Source organism: Bemisia tabaci, chromosome 9 (genome assembly GCF_918797505.1).
Source record: "Bemisia tabaci chromosome 9, PGI_BMITA_v3".
Classification (NCBI taxonomy): domain Eukaryota; kingdom Metazoa; phylum Arthropoda; class Insecta; order Hemiptera; family Aleyrodidae; genus Bemisia; species Bemisia tabaci.
Window position 1 is genome coordinate 31,693,325 of NC_092801.1, and position 27,621 is coordinate 31,720,945.

The window sequence follows — 27,621 nt, forward strand, 5'->3', positions numbered from 1 at the left end:
ATAATGCGCGTGGTTCCATTTTGCACAAATACGTCCATTTAGTGCGAATATCCGACTTACAAAAAAACTACTCAATAACGAAATCAAATCGCGTATTTTGGCGTAGATTAATGTAAATGAAACGGTAAACCAATTTTTGGACGCCTGATCGGAAAAATTTTAACCGCCTTGATAATACCTGAAATCAACTTTCACTTGCTGCTTGTACCCAATAAAAATTGTCGAGATTCCGTGGCTGGAATTATATTCACTCCTCTATACGTTCATTCTGGGTTTGGGCATCAACGCTCATTCCTTGATATTTCGAATTTACGGTCTTCATCTTTTAAATATTTAATCCGATGCAGTAATTTATCTCTTCAGGGAGTGTAACTAGAAACTGGATGCTACTGCGTCCAGTTTTCGGGACTTGTTGAGTAATTTTTTGTGGATGTAACTTCGTCATACATTCGTTTAAAGCTAAAAGTTATAATAAAAGGTGCTGGGGCAATGCAGATATGAAGAAATTATTCAAACTCGGTGTTTTAATTACGAAGAATGCGCTGAGTAATCGTAACGAAAGGAATTTAGATATGTGTTTAAAATAAACATATCTGATAAAGTGATAAAACGAATTGGATCATTCGCGTATTTATTTGTTTTTTTTTTTTTTGTTTTTTTTTTGTTTCTTTATATTAATTTACTTTTTGAAGTAATAGCCTTGAGGTGTTGCGTTTATGCCGTATTTCATTATGAATTCAACGTAGATGACAAAATAAGGTGACAGAAAAAGTAGAAATAAATACCTAGATGAATTAGTAGTAAACTCTTAAAGAGGTGAAACCGCAATCTGATAGCGGTTTTAAACTCACTCAACGAAACTAAATAAGTTTTTTCGGAAAGGATCAGTAGACATAGTTCAAAGAAATACATAAAACATAAAACACGTCATCTATAAGATTTTAAGACCGTTGTTTAATTGACTATAGCTGAAACATTTAACGGCCAGGATGCAAATAAAACGATCGAGGGAAAAAATTGATGGTGTACCGAATGAGAACTTTTTACTCTTCGAAAATGAAAAACTGCGTAAATATTTCTTCAGTGCGAGTGATGAAAAAGAAGTCGTTTAGACCTAGATCATATAGACTACCTAAGAAAGAGACTTACGCTTTTTAACTAGTACAATAAGTGTAATGCGGATACAGGTAGACTCTTCACTGATAGCAACGGTGAGAGCTTTTAATTTTTGGGCTCCATTCATAATTTAACTGTCGAGCTTCCCTCTCTTTGGCGATTAAGCCACGTGTGGAGCGTTTTTTTTTAGCAATCAAACCGATGTTTGGTAAACTTGTTGGACTTAATATTATCGGATGAAAGATTGCGATGAATTGCAATTTCGTCGCATGGATATGCACTAAAACTGCTATTGTATCGACAATCATTTATCGCAATGTTATGTAACAATAAATCGTGATAAGTGGAGATAAAATTTCGATTTTATCGAACCCGACGACATAGAAAACGAATTGCGACAAGATCAGGAACAATTCCTCAGATGCTGATGATCCTGGCGAATTCATCGCCAAGAAATCATAACTTAATTTCGAAATATTACGATTTTATCATTGAAAAAGTCTACTTGGGGATCGGAGAAAATTTACGAATATTTGATAATTTAAAACAATTCCCAACTCATTTTCTTTTACGAAATGCGACTTGGTGCGTATCTGTTTTACAGAATGCGACTTGGTGCGTACCTATCGGTTTTACAGAATGCGACTTGGTGAGTATCTGTTTTACACACTGAAAAAAAAAACACATTGGATCTGGAGCCCAGACTTTTAAAAACATCGACAAAAAAAAAAAAAACACCCTTGACTCAATCAGATTTAAGCTTAAATCAAGAACCAAGCCTCTTAATTTGAGAGGATTTCCTTTTGATTTCAGCTTAAATCTGATTGAATCAAGAGTCCATTTTCTTGTCAATGTTTTCAAGAGTCTGGACTCTAGATCCAATGTGTTTTTTTTCCAGTGCCGAGTGCGACTTGGTGCGTATCTGTTAAACTCGTACCGAGCTTGTTCTGAGCCTACGAAACAAAACTTCATGAGGGGATAGTGAATTTCACCAAAATATACGAAGAATTTTTTCCTGTCTTTTCAATTTTGTGTTGCATTGCGCGGTGCGTCAGCACTTAGCAGGGACAGCCTGTCGCGGCGCGCGGCAAAGCGATGATATCTTTTTGGAGCATCCGATGAGACCTGCGCACCAGATCCAAGCCGATTCCCACGAAAGTTGACGACCTGCAAACGCAAAGCTGCAACCGCGAAGTTTCGCAAAAAAGGACTCGAAGCTTGGAGCGAGGAGGCATGAGAAATATGTGAGCAAGAAGCGACAGCGTGGTGGCCGGCATCGGTTGTGCAACTATTAACGCGTTTTTTACTTGGCTATCGTCGCGGCCGCGTCTCCTAGGAACGTGTGCGGTTGCGGCAGTGCGTCGAGAAATAGACCACCTCACTGCCCTTGAGAACTGCCCTTCAAAATTTTGCCCTGCTCTCTATGTATCGCAACGGTGTGTGTTACGCACCAGAGGTACTACAAACTGCAGAGAAAAAAAAACGGGAAAGCTCTACTACATTTGGATTGTATTTTGCAAAAAGGAACCAAAAGCATTGCCATGTTGCTAAGATTATGCAACTTCACCCTTTGCAATGAAATTACTGCAATCATGCAAAAATATGAAATTTACCTGGTAATTTTGGTCTTAAATTTACAGTTTTTAGCGTGTGAAATAGAAAATGTTTATAGATGACCGGGTTTTTCTTCCAAGACAAGAGAAGTTGCACAATCTCAGCAACATTGCAATGCTCTTGGTTCCTTTTTGCAAAATGCAGTCCATTTGTGCCAGCTGTTCTTACGTAGGCGCATCTCTAGATGCGTTCTCTGAAGGCATCAGAGAAAAAACGTTGCTGAATTTCATGAATTACCCGATGACAAACTTTCGTCATGTAACTATTATGGCGGATCGAATAGACACTGAGGTTGTATCTCGACGCTCAACGGCCTTTTGCGCTATTCGATGACCCGCCATGACAGTCATCGGATTGTTTTGCTCAGCTTTTAATAGGAAAAATGTGTAATTAAATAGTAACTGTAAATAAATACCAAACAAGCCTCGGTGGATGTCAAAGACTGACTGAAAACATTTATTAACCTCTCATGAGAAATATATCGATGGTGAAAGTGCAGAAGTGCGTATCTCGGAAAACACGATTTTCCAGGAGAATAAAAAACAACTCTCTACATTCCTCCTTATTGTCAGTAGAAGGGTAATAAATCATGATGATAGCAGGAAAAAGATGCTTTTCCAGAATCCATCACCATTTTGAATTTTTCCTCGAACTGCGTTAGAAAATACGGAATAGCGTTTCTGCAAACTCATCTGATTTTCTCTGCAATTTAGTTTTGTTTCGTGCCCGGTAGCAGTTTTTTTAGTCGTCTAAAATCAGGCATAAACTGGGATTTAGTAGAGTTTCCGATCAAAAGGGTTGGATTTCAGTCAATGCGAGTATGACTTTCGGTAGTACTATTTGAACCAAGGTCGGATGCAGAAAAGCTTTCATGGTAATGATTCGAGGCGAAAGTAATTAAAACTGTGAACATATCTTTGAAGATTCCACCGCCTTCGTGCGAATATCAGTAATAACTCATGGCGCGACCCAGTCTTCTTTAACTATACTGCCGTGCTAAGGAAGAACGCCGTATGAACATTCGAGAGTTGCCAAATTTCCTCTGAAGAAATAATTATTTTTGAGGAATGTAATAAATATTTTTCTTTGAACTTTTCAGAACATTTAAGCCATATTATGAGCCAAATTATCGGAGAATTTGGAAGAAAAACATTCTCATACTTTCCTGAAAATTAGTGATTTGTCACAGGAAGTTTGGCAACATCTGATGGCTCATACGGCGTTCTTCCTTAGCACGGCAGTATACAACATGCGTGCAAAACACCCATGAGTCCTAAGTGTTTTAGTCTAATTACTTTCCTTGGGCGCGGAAAAATGAGGAGGCTGATCTGAGGACACTCAAACTTCGCCAAATTCCTTTTTCCGAGAAGTTGAGGCCACACCCTACGGTGGAGTCGGATTGGCTCGCTGTGTATTTTGTGTCTGATTACCGCCATGTATAAGGTGCCAGGCATAATGTGTGCACAGTCTTGCAATCTCACGTTGAACTTTGTGGATCCCATTTTTATTTAACACTTACACTGCATGTCCTGAACCATAAATCTAGAAATACAAATTGGAGAGGTACATACTTTATGTCGTAAAAATAACCTAGAGCGACCTTGTTAATCCTACGATTTGGAGGAGGAAAGAGGAAATTGTTTCCGTAATGAATTTAACTTCAAAGGCTGAATCACCATCTACGAATATGCTATCGTGATGCAATTTTCCAAAACGAGGGATGAAGTATTTGCACTTCATGAAGGTGAGAGAAATGAGTGTGGGTCAGATGTTGAAGGATATTGTGATCCAATAGAGATTTTGTCCTAGGTTAAGAATACAATTAATTATTCATTGAATAATTAACTAACCAAACTAAAAGATTTGAAAACTCATGTACTGAAATATTCTATGATATTAACTTATTTTAACTTTCATAAGATACGATTTATCCATAACTTCCAACAACTCACATATTTGAGTTTTCAAGAACAGCTTGATTATTTGTATACTAATTGTTATATTTTCTATGAATTAAAAAAAAAAAAAAAAAAAAAAAAAAAAAAAAAAAAATAGAGATTTTGTCATGATGGAATGTGCAAACAACGTGAACGTTGGATTTCATGTAGAATGGCCGGTAAAATGACTTCTCTGCTGCCTGCTTGGAGCTGAAGTTTTGATCGTTCATTTTAATCCTCTTGAAAAATGTCTAAAGAATTTTCATTTTTCAAAGGTAAGAACCAGCTTACTTGGACAAATTCAAAAATAACATGAAAATCGCTCTCTGCTGTGGGCTGTGTTTGTTCCGGACCATAGACGTAACACTTTAAAAATTTTAAAAATTGACGAGGCAAAACTAAAAAAACGCCGTAAATCAAATTTCTTCGCTATGGAAAATGCAAATCATGATTTTATGGAAGGAATGGTTGAACATGAAAATATGATGTGACGCGTGGCAAAGTACCATTGACCTGACTATTAATCTGAAAGATTCATAATATTTTATCGGGTGATCATTTTTCTTTCACCTTATTTTCTTCTTGGGGACATGTCTAACGTTTCTTATATTGCTAGAATATTGATCACTTGTTTGTCTGCTTTTCGTTCCTACCGGGAAAATTGTTAGTTGGTGAGGTAAAATGAAGAATATAAGGAGAATATCCTGTTTAAATTAGGAAGTCATTTGTAATTAGCCGAACTTTCCACTTTCTGAGAATAAAACGCTTCAGTTAATCTTATGAACCCTCTCGGAAAAATCCCTTCATCCTCTTCATTTGTAATTATCTTATTTTTTGCTTGGTTGGTTGTTAGCTTTAACCCGCCAGTTTATGCGGGTGCCTCTACTAATTACTGCGAAAATTTTCTCTAATCGTAATAAAAATGTATTGTGTCTCGTTAAAGCTGTGAAGAATCTTTATTCCCGAGGACACGTCCTAAGGGAAAGTGAAGGGGGTAGCTCGATAGAAGCCGCATTTGTGAAACGCTGAGAAAAATTGTGAGAAGAGGTTTTGATGTTCCGGCGTCTCATCCTAATTCTATGTTTTAATCTATTAAAGTAAATTATCTATTAAACACGGGGACGATCGACGAAAAACAGACGTGTTCGACTTGTCTCGGAGAACAGGAAACGCCCATAAGTTATCCTTACAATTCTTAGAGGACTGACTTTTTCATTGTCAAAGACACAATCATCATCATCATCATCATCATCATCATCATCGTCGTCGTCGTCGTCATTGTCATCGTCGCGTATTGCCACCCACTATCAACATATAGTTTCTGATGCATTACTCTGATTTAAGTCAAAACTCAAAAACTGAATTCGATCACATGCATTGTTGGTAAATAGAATTTGAGCCTTTGGTGTTTTCTTGTACCTATTAAGAGTTCACACTCGACACACACTGCATTTTGGGGGGTTAGAACGCTTGACACGTAGAATCATGGATACGATATCAGTTAACGGAAAATTATAGCTCGTTTTTAATCTCAGTGTGACGTAAAATTAAATTAACACATCAATCTTTTTTGACAGCTCTTCGCTTATCTTAGAGGTCGACTTTTTACACTTTCGGGAGAGAATCGATACCTAAAAGGAACTCCACTGATAAGCAATTCTCATTCTGTTGCCAAAAATGTGTTTGAAAAATTCACGATAATACTTGGTACAAGATGGATGACTGGTTAAAAATGTGGTTAAATTGGATTTTTACAATATAACGCCTGACATTTTTCTAATTATTACAATTATATCAATACACTCGATTCTGGGGCACGGATAAGCTACCGCAAGGTCGGATAATGTTTAGTCCAATCCAAATTTACGACGAGACGTTTTTCTGGCACGAAACGATTGACAAAATTTCGTATTCAGTATTAACAGAGTAGGTTCTGTCATCAGGCTTGGCGATTTGAACGCAAGTGCAAGCAGGGAAGCGCCTTACCTATTTAACATCAGTGCAATATGTTTTGCAATGCACCTGCTTAATCTGATCGACTGATTTCTTCAAGAAAATAGCGAAGGGACTGATGATGTAAAAGTGCATTCCACAGCGAAATACAGGTGAAGGAAGAGGACGGGAAAAAATAAGAGGGGAAAAAAGTCCATGGACTACTTTTCCCTGAATGGAATCTGAGGAATTAAATCATGTTCGAAAGAAACTGAGATATGCTTAAAATTTGACCTTGCACGATTAACTTGAAGAGATTAATGAGTCAAAGGCATCCACACACATGATGAAAGGGAAAAGCCAGACGAAATTTTGTAGTGAGTCTTTGCAACGTTGGATAACCCTGTACAAAATTACCGAGAGTCAGGGTTCGTTTTAATGGCAAAATGTCAGAGACAATTTCTTCAAATATTTTCCACGTGGGGCGGTTGAATCTCTTACAAATAGTTGACATATTTGTCAAAAATACCACCTACAAAAATCTACGAAATATACAAGTTTTTCCTTTTTTTTCATTTTTACATTAGTAAACCGTCTTCATATCATCCATGCCATTACCTCTCTTTTATCGCCAGGTTACTGACCAAGAGAAAAAAGTCCGTTGGCTAATTAACTTTATAGAGGAAAATTTTTAAATGAAAAATTCTGAAATTGCCTCAATAAATTTGCTACTGGCTACTGAGTTTCAAAGGAATGTATCAAATGAAAGAGTTATAGGCGTTTTTTTTTTTTTTTTTTTTTTTTTTTTTTTTTTTTTTTTACAGAATCGCAAAATAATGCTCCATACCCATAATTTATTCCTATTCATAAGCAGGACTAATCCGTCCACTTTTATTTGATTAGACGTTGTCCAAAAAACCCCACATTCATCATGTGAAGTCTTGTATTTCAGTTGAATTACTGGAAACATTTTACATATTTGTGCTTCCCGAGTGGTTTGATGGTTTCTCTAGAAAGATTCTCTGGACAGCAATAATCCGTCGCACAGTACAACAGTGGATCGAGTCAGTAAGAGAGGTCGGACAAAATTTAGAAACTTTAAACGCTTATAATTCCGTTTATATAAAACTTGAGGTTTTAAAGTGGTTCCATTGGCTTCCTGTTAAAGAAACACCCCTTTAAAATTTCAAGTGAGACTAAATAAGCATCAAAAATTCCAGTTTTGGTCAAAAATTTCAGTGTGCGCCGATCAAACTGATGAAATTGGAGAAAAATGACGTGGGGAAATAGTCGAAATTTCTACCATGAAATAAATTAAGGAAAATTCAGCGGCTCGAGTAACAAAATTTAAATATCAAGGAGTTCATGGATTGCATGACGATCGTGCATAATTAAACCTCGTATGACGAATTTTCTCATGGAGGAGCTTTCTTCTCAGTCGCAGCGAATTGCATCGAGATGACCTCTACCGGTTAACATGAGCGAAACAATGCGTAAGGGATTTAAGATACACAACGTGGAATTAATAATGAAAATCAGAGCACGAACAGATCGCGGATCACACGGCGCCGTGCTTTCGTAAGTCATGCAACTAATTGTGAGTTATCATCGAGCTGAATTCAGTTTAATCGCGATGTGTGTTGTGATGGTTGATTCTTGATACTTGACACCCGCCGGATTTTCCCACCGCTACGGGTAGCTCTCACTGTTAGCATTTTTTTATACCTCCGACGAGATTCGTCCACGATAAATTATTCGGAACTCTCGTATTTATTACAAGTGAGCTTTCTGTATTTTCCTCTGAACTTCGGTTAAATCAATTTCTCCCAAATTTTCCCGGGGGTTACTGAAACCAACGCATGAAAATGCAATTTTTTCCTTCTTCTTCTTCTTTTTTGAACTAGCGGAATGTTATATTATGCAGACTTCCTATCAAAAAGGTAAAAAAAAGCAAGGGATCTTTAGGGAGTGGAGTATAGCAATGTAGACAAAAATAGAGTCGTGGCCACCTATAACTTTTAACACCATGACTCCCGTTTCACAGTTGGTGGGAGCCGATGGCAAGGCATGTTGTTGCTAAGTCCACTTTAATTAAATAATGAAAAACTCAGAAACGGCTAAGCAATCAAAAATTTCAAACAGTACCTACAATTTTATTTTTATTTTTTTTTTTCATTATATTATTTTATTTTTGGAAGGGTCAGGTGCTCCGACAAAAATCGATCTTTTAGCATGGATTTAAATGGAGAAAATCCGGTGTTGCCGAATGGACCAATCAAAGCATTCTAAGCATTCTAATACTTGTTTCTTGACCAGAATTTCACGTAAAACACGATGCGCACAACGAAAATTACCGAAATCAACTCGTTCTGAAGGTATTTAATGATTTTTGATGCGTGGATTCAAACCACCCGCTCATGAAAACTCAATGCTCTACGTGACTCACATCGCGCGCTAAACGTTATTATGACAGTCTCTGCGATATAAAAATCTGGCAACCTTAATCTTGACGCTTTAGCTCAGCTATTGGAAGTTGCTTATAGTTTGAACAGCACGTGGTGGGAAATGAACATCGCTTGATTGAGAAGTTTGCTGAAACCGTTTTAGTGCACGATTCGTCTCACGTAGAGCTTTGAGTTTCTTGTGAGCGGGCAGTTCAAACTCCTCGTAACAAATGTGAAATATAAACGTTAATATCTTCGTTAGGAGTCGATTGCGGTAATTGTTGTGGCGCGAATCGTGTTCTACGTGAAATTCTGGTCAAGAAACATGTATTAGAATGCTTAAATACGTACCTTGTCTATTGGTCCATTGCTGGATCCGTCTTTGAAGCCACGCGCCCCGTTTCACCCCACCGCGAAATTTGAATCCACCTCGGAGGTTCTGAATTTGAGGCGATGCCGTTCATTATCCTTTGTTGACCACACATTATTTATAAATGCCGGTCGGACGTTACGGTCCCGGAGAATAGAAAGCGAATCACTTAGGGACGCGAGTCGCCGTCCATATACGACCTGAGCGAGAGCGTATTCAAAACGGAGTGCGTGGATGTCCTAAACTTGTCGCGTGACTGAGAATAGCCGCACATCATGCGAGGAAGCGGTGCTTATTCTCACGAGCCGCGGCTTATGCGCTCGTACCGTCGCCCCTCGGACGTAATGGCGTATCTGGATTTCCACCTGAACCCTGTTGTCCATATAACTCCGTGCTCTCCAGGGCTCATGTCGAACTCGGGATACGCCCTTACGTCGGAGGAGCGACGATACGTAAGTGCTCCTGCTCGAATTGTGTCACTTATACCGGTAACGTCCAGGACCAGAGACGTATCCTGCCGTGCTAAGGAAGAACGCCGTATGAACCTTCAGACGTTGCCACATTTCTTCAAAGACCTTAATTTACTGGGAAAATCGCGAATTTTTTCGTCGATTTTCTCGGAGGATCAGGGTGTCTACTAAAACCGGCTGGCCAAAAATCAGTACTTTTACAGTGCTGTTTCAGTGCGTTCCGAAGATGTTCAGTACCTCCTCGACAGAAAAATTCAGTACTTTTTCACACTGGTAAAAAAAAAACCTCTTGGACCAATGCCGCATTGTTCTAACTTAAGGGTGCAATTTCTTGTCGCCGGATTTAAGAGTCTTGAACTCTTGTTTCAAGCGGATTTAGCATTGATTCAAGCGGATTTTGCATTGAAAGAAGAGTCCAGACTCTTAAATCCGGCGACAAGAAACTGCACTCTTGAACCAAGAGGTTTTTTTTTTTTACCAGTGCAGTACCTCCATTCGACGAGATTCGAAAAATTTCAAAAATTTGAATTTCTCGCTCACATTGCAACGAAAATGACAAAAAAGTGAGTAAAATTCCGGATCTCCTTGCGGAATTTCCGCTTTTTTTCAGTAATTCCGGACCGCCCTTAAAAAATTAGTACTATATCCGGAAATTCCGGAGTTGTAGACACCCTGACGATACTGTTCGTAATTTTGTATAAAATATAGGAAAAGTACGCATAATCGTCCTCAAAAATACATGTTTTACCTGGGGCAATTTGGCAACTTTCGAATGTGCATACGGCGTTCTTCCATAGCACAGCAGTATCCCGCTCCGCACACACACGTCTCCGCGGTTAAATTAGTTCCTGGCCGAGGAGCGTGTGGGCAGAGACAAAGACGTCATTTTACAATAAGGAATCACTAATTTTGGTTCACCCAAGAGAACCTATCGACTTAAGGAAACTATGGAACATACGCTGTTTCTGAAATAAACAAGAATTAGTAGCTTCTTATTGCCAAATGTGCACAGTTAAAAATGTCCGTGATCCGTGTTACCCTTCTTTGTGTCGGATCAACGAAAAAAACTTGGTGGTTCACCCCTAAACTACCTATCTGGATAGCGAAACAAATGGAACATACGCTGTTTCTGAAAGAAACAATAATTAGTAGCTTCTTATTGCAAAATGTGCACAGTTAAAAATGTCCGTGATCCGTTTTACTCCTCGTTCTGTCGGATCAACGCAAAGGAATTGGTTGCTCAACCCAATTTTGTGTTAAATCGACCCAAACCGTATGTTACACTGAAACATCGGGGTATGAAGAAAGTATTCTGCGGCACTGACATACACTCGTCTTCATCCCCTTTATCAGTCATCGGTTACTTTTTCTTACCGTGTAGTTCGAGTGGACGAATTTATATCAAAAGGAACTATCACCTTTGGGCAGAGTTGCTAAAAGAAATTTCATCGAATGAAAAATGAAATTTCTTTCGACCGACAAAATGTCAAAAATGCTTGTTTTTTCTGAAAGAATTTGTTTTTATTTTTAAACAGAATAATATTCGTCAATTAGACCAATTGGAGCGCGGTCTCTTCTTAGTTTTTCTCTTTTCCTCTTCGCTTACTCTTCTTCTTCTGGCTCATCAAGGGTGGGGGGGGGGGGCCCTAATCTCAAATTTCAATTGTTTATTTCGATTCCATGCTGGTTTGACGTCTCAGGTGCAAAGTTCGACGAATTACTAAATAAAATGTGATTCAGTGTTCTTTTTTATTGTTCTAAACTGATTCTAGTCATTTCACCTTATTCAAAATGCCCTTTTATCCTGGGAAGGGTAAACCACTAAGTGGATCGCGCAAACATTTCACTGTGAAAATAATTCCGAACGCGAAGAGTAGGATTGCAGTATGTGAGTTTTGCCAGTGGGAAGGAGCGGAAAATGCAAGCCGACTGACAGAACATCTTGTATCACAGTGCCCCAAGGTATGAAATGGAATGTTTACTTGATGTTTGGGCTGTCATTGCTGAATACTCACGATATCTGACTGGGCACTAGGATTAGTTAACTATACCGCATCTACCAGTGGGCAGTTCTACTCAAAGTACTGTTATGAAAATAAATACGAACGCATGGCTCTGAAAGGAGTTTCAAGATTAAGTGCGGTTCATTGGGCCACTGGTCAACAGAATTTGCCATAATTCGCGAGAATACTTACCGACTTTAATTTGTAAATCCCAAAAAAAAAACGCAAAGCGTATGAATCTTTCGTAAGCCGCCGCCGTGTTAAAAAAATGCCAAATGGTCCACACCTTTAGCGAACAAGAGGCCTCAGGAATGCATCATTGAAGGATTGACTTTAGCGGCGTTACAGTGTATTGCGACTGTAATACACCCAATGCGCCCACACGAAAAGTTGAAATCCGATGGTCAGGCCAGCCAGTGGTAATTTCCAAGGAATAGACATATAGGCAATCTCCAAGTGGTGCGCCACACGTTCTTTGGCGGACACCCCCCCCCCCCCCTATACCAGTGCATTTCATTTTTATTCTTAATACACTTCGAATAGCTTCGGTGCAATTTACAGGAAACTAAAAAACCACTTTTTCTAAGTACCTGAGAAAAAAAGGACAGTAAACTGACAAAAAATCAAGAGATCTCTGTTTTGTATGAGAATTGTAAAACTCCGTTGATAATTAAGTATGAGTGGAAAAATAATTAGTTTTATAGTCTGATATTTATCTTAATTGCTTGCGCAAGTAAAAATAAATCGATTTGTAGGTAAGCGCTGATTTATAGTGACTGTTAAAAGTAAATCGTAAATCTTAAGAGTTTCTTAGGAAATGTCTCAAACTAGATTAAATTATCATGGGTCTGTAGCATCCAATAAGAGGCACGACCAATTGATAGAATTGTGTTGGTAAAATTGAAAGCACGTCAGAAATATCGTCAACGCCTTGCTAAATGCACACTATATCGAAGTAAATATCACGATTTTTTTTTTTAATGTTCCGCGTCCAAGGATACTTTACCATCGATAACCGGCATTCAGGTTTCGGCAGCAGTAGAGTGGTGTGGTTTGCGATATATCGATTGTTATGTCATTTAAACCTATGGAAAAGGATCGATAAACAGGGTGTTCGCAGCGAACACCTTCATAATCGATTCTTTACCACAGGTTTAAATGGCATAACAATCGATATATCGCAATGCACGCCTCGCCACTGGTTTCGGCAGTGACCTGCGAGGAAGTCAAACTTTAGTGAACTGTCGATCTCGTAAACTGCTGTCAATCAACGATCTTTTTTTCACATATTATTAATCGTTTTGAAATATTTTATTTTTCATTTTTGGAGAAACTGTGTGAGGATAAATGCCAGTGGCGTGGCGTGCTTTGCGATATATCGATTGATACGCCACTCAAACCTATGAAAAAAGATCGATAAACAGAGTGTTCGCAGCGAACACCTTAATAATCGATTCTTTACCATAGGTTTAAATGGCATAACAATCGATATATAGCAAAGCACGCCACGCCACTGATAAATGCTTGTTAACGATTAACATTATTCGCCGGAAAAATAGATTACAATTTGCAAGACTCAATTTTTATTTTGAGTCTGAAAACTTTCGCCAGAGCACACCGGACAGCCGGCAACTTATTGTTAAAATAAAGACTCTACCGCTTGAGTCATTTTTGACAATACATGATACAACACAACTTGTGCTTTGTATAGTATAAATTTAATACATGTTTAATGTGCTTGAAGTTTTTTTTGCGTGATTTTATCATTCATAGTCGTTCCTCAAACATGATGACTTCCTTAATCCATGTCATGGCTTATACCTGAAGGGAGCCTTAAGGGTTAAGGAACGTCTCTAAAGGAAGCTCTTGGTTGGGTATATTTCTTGAGTGCAACACGTCCACTGTCTTTTGCTGTGAGTTACATGTAGAGAACCAGGCATCAACTTTCTTTAAGACGATGGGATTGTTTGCTAATTGGACGCAATGACCCAAATTTCACATTGATCATCATAAAAAACGTGTATTAATCTGTTCATTCGTGAGAGAGAGACAAACATTTTGGTTCTCTCTAACCAAAGAAGATAATTTCTATAAATCAACCATTCAAATATTCCGTGCAGCACGCATTATTTCTGTTAAATGCAAAGAGGAGCTTAAATAAACTGAAAAAAGATACTGATAGGCATGATGTGTAAATCTTCTCACCGGTTTTCCCAACCATGAACTAGCTCTCCACCGGTCTTTTTTAACCGCGCTTAGCAGAAAATATAAAGTAATGAACCCACACCAATGTGATTCGTTTTTATTCCAGCGGTTTTAGATGTGCAATGTGCATATGCTTATCGACACCTTTAACTCGTCCGTGACCTTTTCACAAAGGAAAAGGCGAGCCAAAGGGTGGGCAGAGTCTTTAAGTTCCGCAAGACTAGAGCCCGATCACTCGTTCTCAGGAAGTTTCAATCATACTTTTAAGACTGTCCAGCCTGAATCGAACAGGGAAAAATAGTGAGTTAGCTGAAACTAGAAGTGTAACCTGACCAGTCGCAAAGTTTCGAGGACAAGACAAAATATGTTGAGTATGAGATTAACTTCAACTCTGTAATATTGAGCTTCAGTGGTGTGGAGAAACTTCAACTTCTACAACAAACCTCACTTTCTTGGTTTGATATTAATACGGCCTGGTTCCCATCCGACCTATTCATTCCTTATTGCGTTGAAACTTTAAATATATTTCCCAGGAAATAGATAAAGCCCCCCATGCTAGCTGAGCCCCACCCCCCCCCCCCAGTGCGGATCCTCGGGCCCCCTTTGCATCCCTACACGGAGAAAAAAACCTCGTGCGTGGGACCCAAATTTAAGTCATATGGATCTCTGAAGTTTTCGGATTGAGCATCTGAACACTTTAGGTCCAGCTGCTGAGGTTTGGATCACACATCTGAAACTTCACTTCTTATATCTGAAATACTTCGGTATTCACAACCGAAAAACTTTGGTTCTCACATCCGAAAAATTCCGGTTCTCACATCTGAGGTACTTCGGATGTAAAAACTGAAGTTTCAGATGTGTGATGCAAACCTCGACAGCTGGACCTAAAGTGTTCAGATGCTCAATCTGAAAACTTCAGAGATCCATATGATGTAAACTTCGGGTCCCACGCAGGAGATTATTTTCTCCGTGTACTCCCTTTGCCTGCCGATGATTCTTAAAACGCACTTCCTGACCCATCCTCTCAGTTCCTCAGGGGTCTCCAGAGGTAACCACCTTGACAGCATCGTTACTTCAAAATCATCTGCGCTTTAGCAACCTTAAATTCTTCGAGAATTAAGAAATAAACTCACCAGAACTGCAATCGACAAAAGCAGGATTCAAGAGAGAAAAAAATCCAATGTAAAGGTGCGTCTCCAGTATCGAACACACGTACACTCGTTACAAACTATAACACAAAAACCGGGAATCCAATGTAATTATCGCCGAAGATCTCTCGGCTAACCTACCACGGGACCGGTAACGTGAAGTAAACAACGCGAAAACCAACCATAAAGGGTGTAAAAACTTCGCGGAAGGAGGCACTGATACGGGCGCACGTGGTCGGTTCCGATCACACTTGAAATTCGACGGAAATCACTCCTTTTACGGCTGAACAACGAAAACCGAAGTGTGGGTCATGCTCGCACGTCGACGCGTTCGCATTCGGTTTCGGACTCGCGCGGGCGGCACCGGCGATGGCTCCATGCACGAGCGTGGAAACGGACTGGCGCGCCCGCGAGTTGAGTGGACGCCGCTCGCGAAAAAAAACCCGGCGCCCCCCCCCCCCCCCTCCCCCCGGATCTGGGATACGGGGGGGGGTGGAGGAGGAGACCGGTAGGAATACCCATGGACGCGGGAGATACAGAAGCGCACGCTGCGCTTAGCGAAGACGCTCCTACACTGCCGTGCTGAGGAAGAACGCCGTATGAACATTTGAGAGTTGCCAAATTTCCTTTGATAAAATGTTTATTTTCGAGGAAAGTTATGAATATTTTTCCTTCAAATTTTCAGAATCTTTTGGTGAAATTGCGAACAAAATTATCTGAAAAATTGGGAGGAAAATTTTCGTAAGTTTATCAGGAAATTCGCGTTTTATTGAAATGAAATTTAGCAACGCCGTATGAACCGCTAGGCTTTGCCAAGTTTCCTTTTATATAACATGAATTCCCTGGTAAACTTATGAATATTTTAATCCCGATTTTTCTGAAAATTTTGTTAGCAATCTCACCTGAAGTTCCTTCAAATTTCAAGGAAAAACATTCATAACTTCCTTCGAAAATAAATATTTTATCGAAATTTGGTGACTCTCGAATGTTCATACGACGTTCTTCTGTAGCATGGCAGCACTGTTGCGCGGCTGATTATGGACTGATGTGGGGGTGCAATGGCCCTTCAAAAAAAGAAATTTCCAAGAATAAAGTTATAACCCTCTATGGCATGAATTACCATTTTCGTACCTCAGATTCCAGGGGACGCTAATAAATTGTGCAGCTTGCATAAAAAAAAGAGTACCAGTGTTTCAAAATTTTAAAGCTAAGGGAATCAATTTTTCAACAAAAAGAAGAACTAATAAAATTTTGCAAAGTCGTGGCACAGGGGAAAGATTACATTTTTAAAAACCCCGAGAATACGTTTACACTATGCCATGAAGGGTTAAGGTGCCTTTTGGTCAGAAAATCAACCGTTTGCATATCCGTGCGTGTGAAGTCTACGTCAAGTTAACTGCCATGTCAAGGAAGAACGCCGTATGAACTATCGGATACATCCAAATTTTGTGACTTAAAGCACAGCTTTTCAGGGAAACTTTTGAATATTTTCTCAAGGTAATATAAGCATTTGTGGAACAGGTTGGAAAATTGAATGTGAACAAGAAAAAGGATTGTATTATTTAAAAGGAACTCTTGAGAGACAGGAAAATTGTAATATTGGTAATTTGTGGCATAGGCGATTAGGCCACCTGAATAACGAGAGCTTACGACAGCCAGACTTACCTGTTACTAATAATAAGTGTGAAACTTGTATTGAGGGCAAAGCCAAAAGACTACCATTTCCTTCGCATGAAAAACGATCTCGTTTTATAGGTGAATTAATTCACTCAGGCATAAGTGGTCCTATCACACCAACAACGATTAATGGTGAAAGATATTTTCAGGTCATAGTTGATGATTTTTCGAACTTTGTTGTAGTAAAACTTTTGAAGACTAAAGATGAAGCAGAAGAAAATCTTATTTGTTATGTTAATGAGGTAGAAAGGCAAAAAGATGTATTTGTTGAAAGAGCACGACTGGATAATGGCGGAGAGTTTACGTCTAATTATTTCAAAGGTATGATGCGACAAAAAGGTATCTTGCTCGAGTACACAAGTGCTTATAGTCCATCTCAAAATGGAAAAAGCGAGCGTATGAATCAAACATTACAGAATAAGGTTAGAACAAAACTTATAGACTCTGGAATCTTGAAGAATCTCTGGGGAGAAGCTATCCTATGTAGTGCGTATGAATTGAATCGTTCTCCCTCAGAGAGTTTACCTGCTGGTAAAACACCAGCTCTTCTTTGGCATGGTAGACAAGACCTTAGAAAAATTTTTTTCTTTTCATTTTTCGGAGTATTTAATTCGCAATTTAATCTTTAACCAAAAAAACAAAAATATGATTTTTGTACAAAATTTCGGCCCAGTCCAAAAAATGTCACTAATTACAAAAAAAAACAAAAAAAAACCAGGCACCCAAAAATATGATGGCAATGCCGTTTGGATTCATCATTTAAAAGGAAATGATATCAAAACGGCCCAATTTTCTCTTTCATGCCCATGCAATATACCATACACCCCAACGTTTTTCACAAAAAAAAAAAAAAAAAAAAAATTAAATACCTATAAGGTTTGATGACCTGAACACGTTTATTTGATCCATCGCTTTAAAGGAGTATGATATCAAATCGGCCCAACTTCTCTGAAATGTACCCATCTCTGATCAATAACTTTGTCGAGTCATTCCATCCCTGAGAAGACACTGATCATTACTTGACCCTTAGTATATGTCCTTGTTTAGATGCCAAAGAGGTCCTTATGAGAACTGTAATGAATTTTTTTTCTTTAAAGAGATAAAAAACAAAAAACCGTCATATAATTGAAAAAAAATTCGAAGAAAAAAAAGGAATGGGCCGGCCGGCACGTACAAAAAATGCGGGGAAAAATAGATACATTGGTATGCCCCAACATTTTGGCATGGGTGACCGACCCGGTCTTGCCAACATCCATGAAGTTTTTAAGAGAGAAGCATTTTAAGTAGGACTTAGGAGGCACATAATATTTGCAATAATACGCCAAGGTTCAGTAGTTTGTAAGGCGTTCTATCAGAAACAAACAAGGAACATGGCATGGCTTGAAAGCTGTTAAGTTGTTCACTCATGTGTGACTCATGTGTGTATCTTTCAGTCTATCTTTCAATGACGATTTCAAGAAGGACTGATCCTCTTTTTGACGATGATACTTGTTCATGTATATGCAAGAGAGACGATAATCACCCTACTATCTACCACTTGTATGTACGGCCGGCCGGCCCATTCCTCTTTTTTTTTTCGAATTTTTTTCAATTATATGACGGTTTTTTGTTCTTTATCTCTTTAAAGAAAAAAAAAATTCATTACAGTTCTCATAAGGACCTCTTTGGCATCTAAACAAGGACATATACTAAGGGTGAAGTAATGATCAGTGTCTTCTCAGGGATGGAATGACTCGACAAAGTTATTGATCAGAGATGGGTACATTTCCGAGAAGTTGGGCCGATTTGATATCACACTCCTTTAAAGCGATGGATCAAATAAACGTGTTCAGGTCATCATACCTTTTAGGTATTTAATTTTTTTTTTTTTTTTTTTTTTTTGAAAAACGTTGGGGTGTATGGTATATTGCATGGGCATGAAAGAGAAAATTGGGCCGTTTTGATATCATTTCCTTTTAAATGATGAATCCAAACGGCATCGCCATCATATTTTTGGGTGCCTGGCTTTTTTTTTTTTTTTTTTTTTTTTTTTTTTTGTGATTAGTGACATTTTTTGGATTTGGGCCGAAATTTTGTATAAAAATCATACTTTTGTTTTTTTGGAATAAGAAATTACACGAATGGGTTTGAACATGCGTGAACGTTTAATTCTGTTGTCCTCTGCAAAGATGCTCAGTTCTGCTAGTTCTGGCCCCAAATTTGAAGCAGTATTTTTAGAAAAACATCAAATCTTAAGCTCCCCTTTATTTCATGGGTGATTAATAGCATCTCATATTAATTTTCTCATTATTTTTTACAGAAAATGGAGAAGGCGTTGAGGAAAGACGTGCGAGTGAAACGCCTCCAGGCGGAGGTGATGAAAAATAAAGGAATCAAAGTTGCTCTATGTAGTGCCAGCTTGCTTCTTGGTAAGAGTGATCCGCAGATTTGTTTTTTACTTTTATTACAACTTATCTTCTGTTCTTGTTCGGTTTATACAACTTATCTTCTGTTCGGTTTATCATTTACTGTTTCATAATGGATCCAGATAAAACTTGGAAAATTTTCTTGACAATTCAAAAGTTTGCATTTTTTATTCAATTTAATTGCCTTGAGCCTAAAGTTTATCATTCAAGTTTTCCAAAGAAATTTTCCAATCTATTTTGGAAAAATTTAACGTAATCATTCACTTACTTCTAATTTTTTATGTAGGTAATCTTTCACAGTAAGAACTACCACGAATCAAGTAATTTGGGTGAAGTGGTATGTGAAGGATCCGCATGCAGTTGCAACTTTTTTTGAAAATTGAAGAGGTTTGCGCAAAGTGTTTATTTTCTGGGTATGACATTGTGCACCTTTTGTGGGCGGCTCTCTGAGGCTGACTTCTAACTTTACTTAGTAGCCTTGGCTATGTATGGAGTTGAAGAGTTTTTTTTTTTTTGGATTTACTGACTCAACATTCTTCTACTTTGAATTGTCTATAAAAATTTGTGATTTTTTCTTTCCTTATTTTCTCTCCAATTCGCTGTTTTATAAAGAGTAAATTTGAAAAGAGAAGAAAGTAGGGGACAAGCTCTCTGCAGCTTTGAAGAGTGGAGATCATTAGAGGATATTAAGCATAAAGAAACGAAAGCATGTGCAAGGTCTGCCAAATTTCCCTGCAAAGTGTTGACTTTTTTTCATAGTGCAGAGAATAACTGCTGAAAACATTGCTAATATTTTTCTCTTTCTCTATGTCACAGAAGAAAATTTGTCGGTCGCAGAGGCGGCAAAAGTAATTGGCGACCATCTCGCTTGAACTGTAAGTTTTTTTTACTTTTGTACCATAAATTTTCTATAAAAATTTTTCTATATATATATACGCACTCTAGCGTTCTACGACACCCAAACGCCACATATGCCTGTCTTCCCAGAGGTTATCGGGCAACTGACACCGCAACATCTCTTCGTCAACGCCCTGCCGCCAACCCTTTACGGGACGTCCCCGTCGCCTCTTCCCAGGTGGAACCCAATCCAAAACTTGTTTGGGCAACCTCTCCTCCGACATTCTTTGCACATGCCCATACCAGCATAACTGCCTGGACATGACGTCGTGCACGATATCTTTCTCAACCTTCATCACCTGGCGAATTCTCTCATTGCGGACACGGTCCCGTCTCGAAATGCCGGCAGATCGCCGCCAAAAATCCATTTCAGTTGCCCTCAACATTTCTTGCGTTCTTTTCGTCAAAGGCCACACTTCACTACCATAGAGCACGATACTTTTAACGATGGAGTCATATATCCGGTGCTTGTTTGCTTTTGAGATGCTCTGATCCCAGAGCACCCCGTTCAGCATCGCGATGGCTCTCCTGCCCTGGATGATCCTGTCCTTAATTGCTCTATCCAGCCTTCCATCCTGATCAAGCCAGACACCGAGATACTTGTACTCATCACACTCTTCGATGCGCCGTCCATCCTCAAGCTCTATGCTTTGCCGTTGATGCGCTGCTCCCACGACCAGCTTCTCTGTCTATGGACACACTAACGTCGATGCCCCATTTCCGATATTCTTCGACCAACTTCCGCGTCATGTAATCTGCATCTTCCTCATCTTGAGCTACAACGATCTGGTCATCGGCAAAGCATAGAGTATAAAGGGTCTGCCCATCAAGGAGTGGAACGCCCATTCCTGCAACCTTCTTTTTCCATTCCTCTAACACGTGCTCTAGGTATACCTTAAATAGTGTTGGTGACAAACAACAGCCTTGTTTTAGCCCTTTTGTGACGAAGAAACCTCCGGACAACTCTCCACGACATTTAATTCTTGCTATAGTCCCGTTATAAAATGATTTAATTGCCCCCACAAGTCCTTTGCTAAAACCCCTTTTTTCCAAGGCTTCCCAAAGTTTCACTAACGGCACGCTGTCATAAGCTTTCTGAAGATCCACAAACACCAAGTGCAGCTCCTGGCTGACCGCCCTTTTCTTCTCGATGACCTGGGTAATGGTGAACAAATGATCGACGGGAGACCTACCGGCTCTAAAACCAGCCTGTTCTTCGGCTTCCTGGCCGCTCCAAACCTCTTCGACCTTTGCCTTGAGAATTTTACCATAGACCTTGCTCAAGGTTCCTGTGACCGATATACCTCTGTAATTATCGCAATCTTGTTTACTACCTTTCTTATGACTGGGAGTAATCCAAGATTCCTTCCAATCCTTTGGTATTTCGGAACCATGCAAACAGTCTTGCATAAGTTTCCGAAGATGTTCAAATAGTTTACCGGTGCCACATTTTATCAACTCTGCCGGTATACCCCCAGGTCCAGGAGCTCTGCGAGTTTTCAACTCCCTCACAGCCTTCACTACATCTTGGAGCTGGATCTTCACGTTGGAATCTTCTTTAGTGCCTATGACTCCGCCTTGAAACTCGGGTCGCCTCTCCGTTAATAAATCTTTAAAATAGTCTTCCATCTTGTCAATTGGTATCGGAGATATGATGTCGCGCATTTTATTCCGCCGCAACCCTTTGATCACTTTCCAGCCTTCCGTACTTTTCCGACCTCCAAGGTAGGTATTTATCTTCATACAGCTCTCTTGCCAAGCCTCATTCTTCTTCCGAGTGATTACCCGACGGACTCTTGCTTGAGCCTGTCTGTACATAATTTTATCATCCAACTTTTGGGAAGAGAGAAACTGATGATACCTATTTCTTTTCACATTTATTTCCTCCTCTACCTCCGCATCCCACCAGTACGGTTTTCTGTTATCATTTTTTTGATCAGAAACCCCCAGGGCCTCCGCTGCCGCCGAGTGAACGCAATTCTTGATAAACTCATACCGCTCTTCCGTACTGCCATCGCACGCATCTCCTAACTTTTCATCCAGGCGCTTTGCGTACAGAGCCTTGACACTCGGGTGCTTTAGGCTATCGATGTTGTACTGAACTTGATGTACGCGTTGTCGCTCCGGTTGTTGATTGTCGCCTCGATCGTTCTGCGACACCCGAGCGGGAAAGGCTACATCCGCTCTGAGGAAATAGTGGTCACTACCGCAGGAGACCCTCTGTTGCCGAGTTGAAGCGATTCTCAATTCGCGCCCCCTGTCACCCCGCTCATCCGATCCGAATGATTTGAATCCGTTAACCCCAGGGCATTTTTTGACTGGGCGACCCTTGCGTTGCATCGCTCAGCCGGCCATAGACCCCAGAGAGTTCAACCGTGTCCAACATTGGTCGTTGGTGGAACTTATGACTCAAGAATTTTGGAAACGTTGGAGGGAAGAATATCTGATTTCACTTCACTCCAGGAAAAAATGGTTCAAAGACCATCCTAACCTTGTCGTCGGAAAGATCGTAATCATCAACGATCCGGATGCCCCCCCCCCCCCCCAAGTCTGGAAAATGGGCCGAGCCGTTGCAGTTTTCCCGGGTCAGGACGGGGTGGTGCGTTGCGCTGAAGTAAGAACTGCCGACGGCTCTGTTCTGAAACGACCCGTCCACAAATTATTCCCGCTCCCCGAGCAGGAATAAGCGCATCAACTTTGAGTTTTCCGTCGTGTCCCCCCCCCCCCCCTCGTTTCAAAACGACCCCCCTTTTTTTTCTTTCTTCCTTCGTGTACTTTTCCGATGTTTAGTTGCGTATTTTCCGTTAGGTAGTTGTTCGGATGTCTGTGTTTACCGCTTTCCAGGTTTTCTTTTCTCATGTTTAACGTATCTCTGTCCGTACTGTATTTTTGATTCCGTGTCCATTATGTTTGAAGTTCGTGAATTTTGCCGTCACGTCCGTAAGCCGTAACGCGGATTCTGAGCTCCTTGGATTCTTTCCTATTTTTTTTTTCTGTAATCTTCGCATCTGTGTAAATGTAAACTTCAAGATCGTGCTTGGCTCACGTCCGCGTTCTCAAGTGCTTTTTTATTTGCTTTCTACTTTCCCCCCCCCTTTTTGTTCCCCTCGCGTGTCTTTATTTGTCTAAGTCTGTTCTGTATCTTGATCGCTCATCATTTCTCCGAGGGGAATGATGATTTTTCCGAAGAAGTAGTTCCAGGCAAAGTTCTGATTCCGTTTGATTGTTTATTTCAGGTTTGTTCCAAAATAAATGGATTCTCATTCTTCACGCGCCTCTGGCTCTCGCCCGTTATCTCCTCCCCCAGGTCTTCCGTCTGTCCCGCTCCGCCCCGCTCCCCCGTATCTCCCCCTGACTTAGGTTTAACCCCGGATTTCTCTCGCCCCCCGCCCGGATTTGCCCCTTTCGCCTCCGCCCCCGGTTTTCGCCCCTCAGCCCCCTCGTCTCAGGAGTCCCTCCAGCCCCCCCCCCCCCCGTCGTCCGTGCGGTTCATTCCAATTTTCCTCGTTCCGGACGGCGAGGGGGACTGGCGGGTACACCGGGGCCCCCCGCTCGCCTCCCCGGCGGTCCCGTCAGCGAGTCGGATAGTGATGCCTTCGGTTGCCGTCCCTTCCTTGGCCCCTTTTGCTTCAAACGCCGCCCAGCCCTCTGTGATCCCCACGTCAGTTGCTCAGTCCTCCGTGTGCCCCCCCTCCGTCTCTCAGTCCTCCGTGTGATGTGGGTTGGTATGTGGTGAAACTGAAGAAGAGCATGACAGAGCTTTTGCAGAAAATGCGAAGAGCAGAAGAACTGAATATTAAGTTTAATAAATCTAAATTTCAATTTAAAAAGACATCTATTAATTACATGGGGCACGTTCTCAATCAGGAAGGGCCTGGCTCTGGCTAGTGGCCTGTCTGTCTGTGGGTGCCCCGTTGCCAGGTCGGGCACACACCCTATTGAGTAAGGCTATGATGCCACATAGCCTTACTGCACCGTGTGCCCCCCCCCGTCTCTCAGTCCTCCGTGTGCCCCCCCTCCAGCTCTCAGTCCTCCGTGTGCCCCCCCTCCAGCTCTCAGTCCTCCGTGTGTCCCCCCTCCATATCTCAGTTCTCCGTGTGCCCCCCCTCCGTCTCTCAGTTCTCCGTCGCCCCCCCCCGTCGTATCTCAGTCTTCCACCCCCGCCGCGCCCCCTCGTTATCGTCCTCCTTGCTCCTCCCACTCCCGTAGTTTTCAGCCCCCCGCGAACCCTCCTCCCACCCTTCGTCCGTCATTTCCAAGGCATTTCCAAGAAACTGACGGAAGTGGTATCGGAGATAAAGAACAACGGGATCGACGTGGCGGTAATAACGGAAACGAAGAAAAAAGGCCACGGATCAGAGAGCCTTGGGGACTATGATTTATTCTACAGTGGAGTGCCGAAACATCAGCGTGCACAGCAGGGTGTCGCAATTCTGATCCGCAAAAAATTTCGAAAAAATATTAAGAACTGGGAAGCCATCAACGCTCGCATGATTAAGATGAAACTAACTATGCACGGTCACAGAGTCACTGTTTTGGGGGTATACGGGGTCAATGATGATGCTACCATCGCACTTAAGGATCAGTTTTTTGAAGAACTGGACGAGGAGGTAGTGAAGGTAGGACCTGGGAGAGAAGTCCTTGTGTTGGGAGATCTAAATGGAAGAACGGGAACCCGGGTTAACAGTAAAATCGTCGGCCCGTTTGGTGAAGTTACGGTGAACGACAACGGAAGCCGCATTATCGACGTTTGCGAGCAGAGGGAATTAAAAGTATTGAACGGGTTCTACCAACACAAGGATATTCACAAATATACTTGGGTCCAACCTACCCGCGGCTTAAGATCTATCATTGACTTCGTGCTCGTTAAACAGGTAACAAACCTGAAGATTTTTCATTTTTACTTTCCTTATTTTCTCTCCAATTTGCTGCTTTATGAGAAGCAAATTTGAAAAGAGAAGAACGTAAGGGACAAGCTCTCTGCAGCTTTGAAGTTTGGAGATTATCAGGGGACATTAAGAATCAAGAAACGAAAGCATGTGCAAGGTCTGCCAAATTTCCTTGCAAAATGTTCCCTTGTTTTCATCGGGCAGAGAATATTACAGTAATGCCTAAGGAGTGTGAGAGTCAAGTCAAGTAGTTTTGTTTAGTTTGTTTGGAGAAAGTAAACATATAAAGGGGTAGGCAGACAAGGCTGCTATGTGCAGTATTTGCTTTTTCAAGAAATATTGTATCAAAGTTTTTTTAAAAATTCACCGAGCCTCATGGTTGAATTAGAGTTCGAACTCACTTTTGGACGGTAAAAAATTGGAATTTGGTAATGCATTTTAACAGAACTTATTTTAAGCTAGTTTAAGTTGAAATCATTCATAAGTATGTGACTTTTTTCAAAAACTGCACAAGTGCTTCAGTTCTCCAAACCCTTCATAAAAAATTATTGTGAAATAAATTGTGATTTTGTATTTTCTGAAAAGGATAGAGTTGCACAATCTTAGAAACATTGCAGTGATCCTGGTTCCTTTTCATTATAAAATGTAATCCAAATAACAGTGAAATAAATTGGGACCTTTGCTTCTGGTCCATTACTATGACTAAATCGCTTTTCTAATAGTCAAGACAAGACAAGAGAAAAATCTGCTTATCTATAAACAATTGTTGTTTTACACCGTAAAAACTGTAACAAAAATTAGCATGTAAACTTCATATTTTTGCATGATTTCAGTACTTTTATTGCAAAAGATTAAGTTGCACAATCTTAGCAACATTGCAATTCTCATGGTTCCTTTTTGCGAAATGAAATCCATACAATGGTGAAATATATTGGGACTCTGTCTTCTGGTCCATCACTATGATTGAATCGCTGTTCTAGCAGTCAAAAGACAGAGTCGAGAAGGTTAGCTCTCTTTCCGTCTAAAGCTTGTAAGCTGCAGGTGCTGCCGTCTTTAAGATCGAAGATAAAAAAATTTAACCTCTGCATTTTTTTCCTTCTTTTCAGAATCAGCGTAAAAAATCAGAAACTGATGGTGTTCAAAAAATCAGAAACTCAAAACGCTCGCCAGTGACTTGTCGAAAAGAAAACTCGCCAGTGACTTGTCGAAAAGATAACACAGTGGATTCTGTAAGTTTTTTTTGAACAGTCTACTTTAAAATTTCAGGGAGAAAATTTGAAAAAAGAAGAAACCACTCTGGGCAGGTCTGAATTATGGAGAGAATTTGGCAGTATGAAGCAGAAGGGAACAAAGTCATACGTGATCCTGTAAAACCAAAATTTTACGATGAAATTTTTTACAGGTCATTGCTAGAAATTGGCTTCGTTTCACAAAAAAAATGTCCTCCAAATTTCAAATCAAGAGGGCAATTGATTTTATGTACAGAAGTAAGGGTTAGGTGGAAATTATCGATGACGGACTCAGTTGGACCTAACAAAGTAGTTCGGTAACTTAAAGGTTCTTTAAATGTAGGTTGAACAATGGGGTATCACTGCTGATGTATCTATTTGCGGATGGGGAGCTTGACTGGTTTTAGAGGTGAACTCTCAAGGTAAGATGATGAATCATCTACATGATGTCATCAACTTTGATAGATTTTATTATGAAAGAGATCCAGTAAGGAGATAAACACGACTAAAATTTTAAGGAGTTGATGATGATAATTTTGCTGAAAATGAAAAATTCAATTTCTAATTTTTTTTTAGAATATTCAGAGCTACTAACTGCACTCCAAGCAACTTGCTTCAGGCAATTCAAAGCGTTTTGGCACATCGTAAATATATCTTGAAGATCCCTCTTACACAACAAGAACACTTTTATTTCCTATCAAACGGATCAAAGCGATTTGACCCCGGGCAATTCGATGACGTTCTGGGTCCTAACCAGCATCTGACGTCTTATGTGGTGACGGGAAAATGTGCTAAGGCATACACAGATGACACAGATACTTATTGGCATGTTTTCTTAGTTCTCTGATGGCAAAAGTTCAATTTAATCTTTAATATCTGAGACTTGTGAGGAAAAATAAGCATAACTTTCCGCAAAAATAAATTATGTGTCAGGAGGAATCTGGCAACTCTCGAATAACCATACGGCGTTTTTCCTTAGCACCGGAGTATAGTGACGAGACAACATATTTGGACTGCATTTTGCAATTTGGACCTATAAATACTGGCTCATTGGAGAAAAACACTTATGAGCATAGGGAAACTCAATGGCACATACGTTGTTTTTAAACCGGGCCGGAATTTATAGTTCCTAATTTAAAAATGTAGTCAATTTGAACTATATTTTGTAATTAGGAACTACAGTTTGTGGCTCAATTCAGGAATAACTTTAGGTTCGATAGAGAACAGTGTGGGGGTTGGCTATATTTCGTAAAACACCAGGGAGTGCTAAGAGGCGGCATGTGCA

The 27,621-nt window shown here is 40.3% G+C and overlaps 1 protein-coding gene across 1 annotated transcript in view; it reads right to left on the reverse strand.

Annotated features, from left to right (window-relative positions):
* LOC109031975 (probable G-protein coupled receptor Mth-like 11) overlaps positions 1-16,011 on the reverse strand; it is an 81,871-nt gene extending 65,860 nt beyond the window's left edge. The window contains 1 exon segment of the mRNA XM_019043844.2: positions 15,225-16,011. The gene's annotated coding sequence lies outside the window, so the exon portion shown is untranslated.
* Between the last annotated feature and the right edge of the window lie 11,610 nt (positions 16,012-27,621).